The sequence below is a fragment of the Rhinopithecus bieti genome, unplaced genomic scaffold (genome assembly GCF_001698545.2).
Source record: "Rhinopithecus bieti isolate Rb0 unplaced genomic scaffold, ASM169854v2 scaffold_51152, whole genome shotgun sequence".
In the NCBI taxonomy this organism is placed as follows: domain Eukaryota; kingdom Metazoa; phylum Chordata; class Mammalia; order Primates; family Cercopithecidae; genus Rhinopithecus; species Rhinopithecus bieti.
In genome coordinates, this window is record NW_016820554.1 from 782,347 (window position 1) to 789,784 (window position 7,438).

At 35.5% G+C, this 7,438-nt stretch overlaps 1 pseudogene; it reads left to right on the forward strand.

Moving 5' to 3' along the window:
- Positions 1–7,438, forward strand: part of LOC108520438 (ATP-dependent RNA helicase DHX29-like) — a 49,089-nt pseudogene that overhangs the window by 1,430 nt on the left and 40,221 nt on the right.

Genomic DNA, 7,438 nt, shown 5'->3' on the forward strand with positions numbered 1-7,438 from the left:
AAATAAGGAAATTTCAAAGAGAAATGGAAACTTTAGAAGATGATCCAGTACTTAATCCAGCCATAAAGATTTCACATCAACAAAATGAAAGAAAAAAGCCTCCTGTGGCCATAGAGGGGAAAGTGCATTGAACTTTTAAGTTACTTGAAAATCTGCAGCTGTTACTGAAGAAGAGAAAGATAAAAAGAACCTCATGATGTAAGAAATTTTGCATGTACTGCTCAAAGTTGAACTGGAAAATCTCCCAAACAATTTCTGATTGATTGGTTCAGGAAGACTCTTCCCAAGAGTCCAAATCCTTCCTTTGAAAAAGTTTCAGTAGGTAGATACTGGAAATGTAGGGTCAGGGTAAGCAAGTCTGGAGATGCTGTCCTGGTAGGATGTCTACAATCTTAACAGAGGATGACATGCAAGCTCAGCGCCTGAGAGGTACTTTAGTTCTTTATCACTTAGTTAAAGGGCAGTCAGTTCATCAGTTATTTCATCGTACTTCCCAAGATGTTTGGCTGGAGTGTAGTGATGCAGAAAAGAAAAGGGAAGAATTAAATAAAATGAAAACCAATAAACCATGTGATCTTTTTATTGCCAAACTTTTGAATACATTGAAACAGAAGCAACAACAGCATTCTGAAAGTAAGAGAGAAATCTCTAACGATCCTGAGAAATCTTGGGAAAATTTAGTTTCTGTTGATTTTTCTGCACCGTCCTTGGAATCAGCAAACACGGAAGATTTGGAACCTGTTAGAAACCTCTCTAGAAAGTTGCAAGGCACACCTAAGAATTAGAAACTTCTAAAGGAAAGACAACAGTTTCCTGTATTTAAACATCGGGATTCAAGTGTTGAAACTCTTAAAGGCACTGCTGAGTGGTTGTGGCAGGTAAAACAAGGAGTGATAAAAGTACTCAGGTACTATATTTTCCGTTGGAAGTTTTGCTTCTAAATGAGTAGGGAGCAAGTAAATGTAACATTGCCTGTACCCAACCTCAAAGGATCTCAGCAGTGAGTTTAGCCACCAGACTGTGTGATGAATTGGGTTGTGAAAATGGACCTGGAGGAAGGAATTCTTTGTGTGGATATCAGATCCGGATGTTATCTCAAGCTTGTGAATCTACCAGTTTACTCTATTGTACAACAGGGGTTTTGCCAAGGAAACTTCAAGAAGATGGTCTTTTTGCTAATGTGTCTCATGTTATTGTAGATGAGGTTCATAAAAGAAGTGCCCAGACAGACTTCCTACTGACTATCTTAAAGGAAGTTTTACAAAAACATGATCTCTACTCGATTCTAATGAGTGTCACTGTGGGCAGTGAACAATTTTCCACATATTTCACACACTGCCCCACTCTCAGAATTTCAGGAAGAAGTTATCTTGCTGAGACCTTTCATCATGAATATATAATAGAAGAAACAGACTTTGTGCTGTGATAAGACTCAGGATATTGTCAGAAATTTCTGGAGTAGGAAGGAGAAATAATCATTAATGTTGCAAGCAAAGCAGGGGGAATAAAAAAATTAAGAATATATTTCAGTTCAGACTAGAGCAAATGCTGATTTAAATCTATTTTACCAAAAGTACAGCAACTTCACTCAGCATGCTATTCTCTATACATGAATCCTCATAAAATCAACCTGGATTTCATTTTGGAACGTCTTGCATATTTAGATAAAAGTCCCCAGTTTGGAAATATTGAAGGAGCATTATTAGTCTTTTTACCAGGCCTGGCTCATGTTCAGCAGCTGTATGATCTCCTATCAAATGATAGAAGGTTGTATTCTGAACGATATAAATTGATAGCTCTGCATTCTATTCTTTCAACCCAAGATCAAGCTGCAGCACTTACACTTCCTCCTGCAGGAGTTAGAAAGATTGTTTTAGCAACAAATTTTGCACAGATGGGTAGCACTCTTCCAGATACTGAGTTTGTAATTGACACTGGAAAACAGAAGAAAATAAGCGCCATGAAAGCAGATAGATGAGTTATTTGGTTGAGACATTTGTCAGTAAAGCCAGTGCTTTGCAGTGCCAGGGGAGAGCTGGGCGGGTCAGAGATGGCTTCTGATTCTGGGGGTACACAAGAGAAAAATTTGAAGGCGTTGTGGATTATTCTGTTCCTGAAATCTTACATGTACCTTTAGAGAAATTATGCCTTCATACTATGAAGTGTAATCATGATTCTCCTGAAGATTTCCCTTTCAAAGCCTTAGATTCGCCTCAGTTCCCAGTGATCAGTCATTCAATGAATTTCCTCCAAAAACCTGGAGCTTGTAAGCTAAATGAGACTCAGCTGACTCCGTTGGGCCAACACCTTGCAACTTTACCTGTGTATGTCAAGATTGGCAAGATGTTTATTTTTTGTACAGTATTTGGCTACCTTGACCCAGTGGCAAAACTAGCTGCAGTTATAACAGAGAAGTCTCCTTTTACCACACCAATTAGTCGAAAAGATGACACAGATCTTGCAAAATCAGCTTTGGCTATGGTGGATTCAGACCACCTGATCATCTACGATGCATATCTAGGATGGAAGAAAGCACGACAGGAAGGAGGTTATCATTCTGAAATCATATATTGCCAGAGGAACTTTCATAATAGAACATTACTGTCCACCCTAGAGGTATTTCTTAAAATAGCTCACTTTCTCAGAGTCACGGATAACTGTAACAGGTTTATTTTGGAAAAAAGAATGCCTAGGAAAATACTTGACACACAGTAAGTGTTTAATAAACATTTGGTGAATTAGAACAAAAAAAGTTTTCTTAAAACAAGGTCTCAAGAAATGAAAATTGGATCAAAATATGTATTATTTTACTACATTAAAATCAAGGAGTTCAGCTAAACACAGGATACCTACAAAAAAGTTGACAAGTAATAGATTGTGATAATAACTATAATTTGTTATTTATATTTAAAACAGTTTAAAATAATATAAGATTAAATAATTGATAGAAAAATCTATCCTCAAATCAATGAGATGAAATACAAAATCCAATGGGGAAAAAAATGGACAAAGTATATAAAGAGGCAGCTCATACATGGAGTACATGAATGTCTGACAATTTCATTGGTAATCATACAAATATAAATGTAAATTACCATTTTATACATGTATGGTTAGCAAAACATGAAGTTTGATTGTATAAATGTTTTGGTGAATATATAGATACTTTGAAACATGTGTATAATGCTGGAAATAGTTTAATCAGAAAAGTCATTATGGAAATAAATATGGAAATATAAAACAAAATTGAACATAAGTATATATTGTGATCTGCAGTTAAAATCCTTATACTCCAGAAATGCTTGCCCAGTTTCATGAGACTCACGTACACATACATTCATGGAAGCAACATTTTTGCTAGCATTTAGATAAAGGCTACTTATATGTCTACTTACGGGAAATGTACAATAAAACGTGGAGCAGGCCTGCATAAAAATATTGTGGAACATATTGAAGTAGGAAAATACATGCTTATATGCAACTGAAATCATTTTTGTTTAAATGTTATATTAACAAAGAGTTTAAGACTCACAACACAATGCTATTTAACAGAAATAGGGAGGTACTATCACAGAAACAAAAACATTCTTTGGCTTACCAAGATGTAGGTGCACACGCATGAGCAAGTGCATGCATGCACATGCACGCGTGCACACATACACACATACACACACACACACACACATTTAACTATAAGGGAAGGTTGTAGAGATTGTAAATGAGAAATAGAAATGATAGTAAAAAAAAAATTAAATAAAGGAAAGGCCTTTCAAAACTGTTGATATGCCACGTACTGTGTAGTATAATAAACTCTCTTACATGTGCCTAAATTCAAAACAGAAAGGAAGAAAAAAATGATTTTAAGGAGGAATAAAAGGGAAGGAGGAGCCAAGAGAAGGAGGGAGGAGAGGAAAGTAAAGAAGCAAACCTGTAAACCTCCCTTCTTTAAAAGACTTTTCCACAATTTATGTCTAAACATCGACATTCCTTGTCTCTAGTTTGAATATCCACGACAAATTTTATGTTTTTAACCTAAAGACTCCACCAAAAAATTATTAAAACAGATAAACAAATTCAATAAGCTGTAGGATATAAAATCAACATATAAAATCAGTAGCATTTTATATGCCAAGAGCAAACAATCTGAAAAGAAATCATAAAATAATGACATTTGCAACAGCTACAAATAAAATAAAATTAAATAACTAAGAATAACTTAACCAAAAATGTGGAAGATCTCTACAATGAAAACTTTAAAATATTGAGCAAGAAATTGAAGAAGACACAAAAAATGAAGAAATATTCCATGATCATGAAATAATCAATATTGTTAAGATGTCCATACTATCCACAGCAAACTGCAGATGGAATTCAATCCCTTTCAAAATACCAATGACATTCTTCACAGCAATAGAAATATAAAAAACAATCATATAATATATATGAAACCACAAATGACCCGAATAGCCAAAGCTATCCTGAGCAAAATGAATCTAACTAGAAAAATCACATTACCTATTTTCAAATTATACTACAGCTATAGTTATCAAAACAGCATGGTACTGGCATAAAAACATACACACAGACCAGTGGAACAGAATACAGGATCCACATATAAATCCATGTATTTATAGTTAACTAATTTTCAAACAAGGTGTGAAGAACATACACTGGGGAAAGGACAGTCTTTTCAATAAATGGTGCTGGGGAAATAGGATATCCATATTCAGAAAAATGAAAATAAACCTCTATTTCTCACCATATTAAAAAAAATAAAATCAAATTGATTAAAGTTTTAAATCTAAAACCTAAACTTTGAAACTACTAAAACAAGTGGGGAAGTTCTCCAGGAGATTGGTCTGCAGATTTTTCAAGGGCTATACCAAAATTGTAGGCAACTAAAGCAAAAGTGGTCACACAAAGCTTCTATACGCAAAATAAACAATTAACATGGTGACGAGACAGCACATAGAATGAGATAAAATGTTTATTAACTATCCACCTTACAAGGGATTAATAACCAGAATATATAAGGAGCTCACACACCTCAATAAGAAAAAAATCTAATAATCTGAATTAAAAATGGGCAAAAGAGCTGAATAAACATTTCTCAAAAGAAGACATATAAATGGAAAACAGGAATATGAAAAGATGCCCAATATTACTGATCATCAGAGAAATGCAAATCAAAACTACAATGAGATATCATAACATCCCTTAAAACGACTGTTACACAAATGCCAGGCAATAACAAATGTTGGTGAAGATGTGAAGAAAAGGGAATCCTCATACACTGTTGGTGGGAATGCAAATTAGTACAACTAATGTGGAGAACAGTATGGAGGTTCCTCAACAACCTAAAAATGAAGCTACCATATGTTCCAGCAATCCCACTGTTTGTTAGGTACATATGCAAAAGAGGGAAAATCAGTATAGTGAGCAGTTATCTGCACTCCTATTTTTATTGCAGCGCTATTCACAGTAACCAAGATTCAGAAGCAGTCTAAATGTCCATCACAATATGAATGGATAAGGAAAATGTGGTACGTATACACAATGGAGTACTGTTCAGTCATAAAACATGTTGAAATTCTGTCATTTGAAACAACATGGGTTGAACTGGAGCACATTTTTTATGTGAAATAAGCCAAGTACAGAAAGACACGCTTCACATTTTCTCACTAATTTGTTGGAGATAAAAATTAAAGTAATTGAACACCTGGAGACGGAAAGTAAAATGATGGTTACCAGAGGATGGGAAGGGTAGTGGAGTCGGAGAAGGTGGAAGTGGGATTGGTTTAATGGATACAAAAAATCTAGTATTTGAGAGCACAACAGGATACAGTCAACAACAATTTGTTTATTTTTAAATAAAAGAATATACTTGGAGCTGGGTGCGGTGGCTCACGCCTGTAATCCCAGCACTTTGGGAGGCTGAGACGGGAGGATCACGAGGTCAGGAGATCGAGACCATCCTGGCTAACACGGTGAAACCCTGTCTCTACTGAAAAAAAAAAAGAAAAATACAAAATACTAGTCAGGCGAGCTGGCGGGCGCCTGTAGTCCCAGCTACTGGGGAGGCTGAGGCAGGAAAATGGCGTAAACCCAGGAGGCGGAGCTTGCAGTGAGCTGAGATCCGGCCACTGAACTCCAGCCTGGGTGACCGAGCCAGACTCCGTCTCAAAAAAAAAAAAAGAATATACTTGGAATGTTTTTAATACAAATAAATGATAAATGCTTGAGGTAATGGACACTGCATTTATCCTGATGTGATTATTATGCATTGCATGCATGTATCAAAAAATCTCATGTATCCCATATATGTACACTTACTCTGTACCCATAAAAATAAAAAATATATGGAAACAAAATTTGACACATTTGCCATACGAGATAAAATGTGTTTTGCAAATATGGAATGAATTTGTCTGAAAACTAAGAAATCCCTGCTAGTCTGAAAATTACAGAATAATTGTTTTGAAATGTGTCACATATTATGAATTTGAGCTTGCTGGCTCTGACTTTTAGAAGGATAACACCAAATTATGTAAGTTCCGATGTAGTTAATTTATTCCTGGATACCTCACTGTCATCTTGCTCGGTTTCTATGTGATGCTATGGCATGGTTATGTCAAAGGTAAGGCATGCTCCTGGAAGATATGGATGATGTAAATCTAATGAATGACATCACATTTTCATTTACTAAGACATAGCTGAGATAAAGGGGTGATTTTAATAGTGTTAGTATTGTCTCAACAGGTAGGTGTAAATATTAACAGAAACAATCAGGTTCACAAAAAAATGTGAAACTACTTAGAAAGTGTAGAAATTGATTTTAAAAATATCAGGAAGACTTTTCATAGATATTTTTTATTTCATGTGTTTTAAATTTTATTTTTACTAGCAATTCCATTTGAAACACTTATTGTTATTGTGGGATTTGATAATCTCTGATTTTCTAAAAATTTCAACCCATAAAAATGACATTTTGCTTGTAATTATATATCTGAGTAAATACATCCTCCCAACCTTGGTATCATTGGCCTTGTGTTTATTGACCCAGGCATACTGTATACCTAAGAAGGCTGCCAGGCCGGGCGCGGTAGCTCACACTTGTAATACCAGCACTTTGGGAGGCCGAGGTGGGTGGATTGCCTGAACTCAGGAGTTTGAGACCAGCCTGGCCAATGTGGTGAAACCCCCATCTCTATTAAAAATACAAAAGTTAGCCAAGCCTGGTAGAGGGTGCCTGTACTCCCAGCTACTGCTACTCGGAAGGCTGAGGCAGGAGAATCACTTGAACCCGCAAGACAGAAGTTGCAGTGAGCCAGAATTGTGCCATTGTACTCCAGCCTCGGTGACAGAGCAAGTCTCCATCTCAAAAAAATAAATAAATAAATAAAATAATATAATATAATATAATATAATATAATAAATA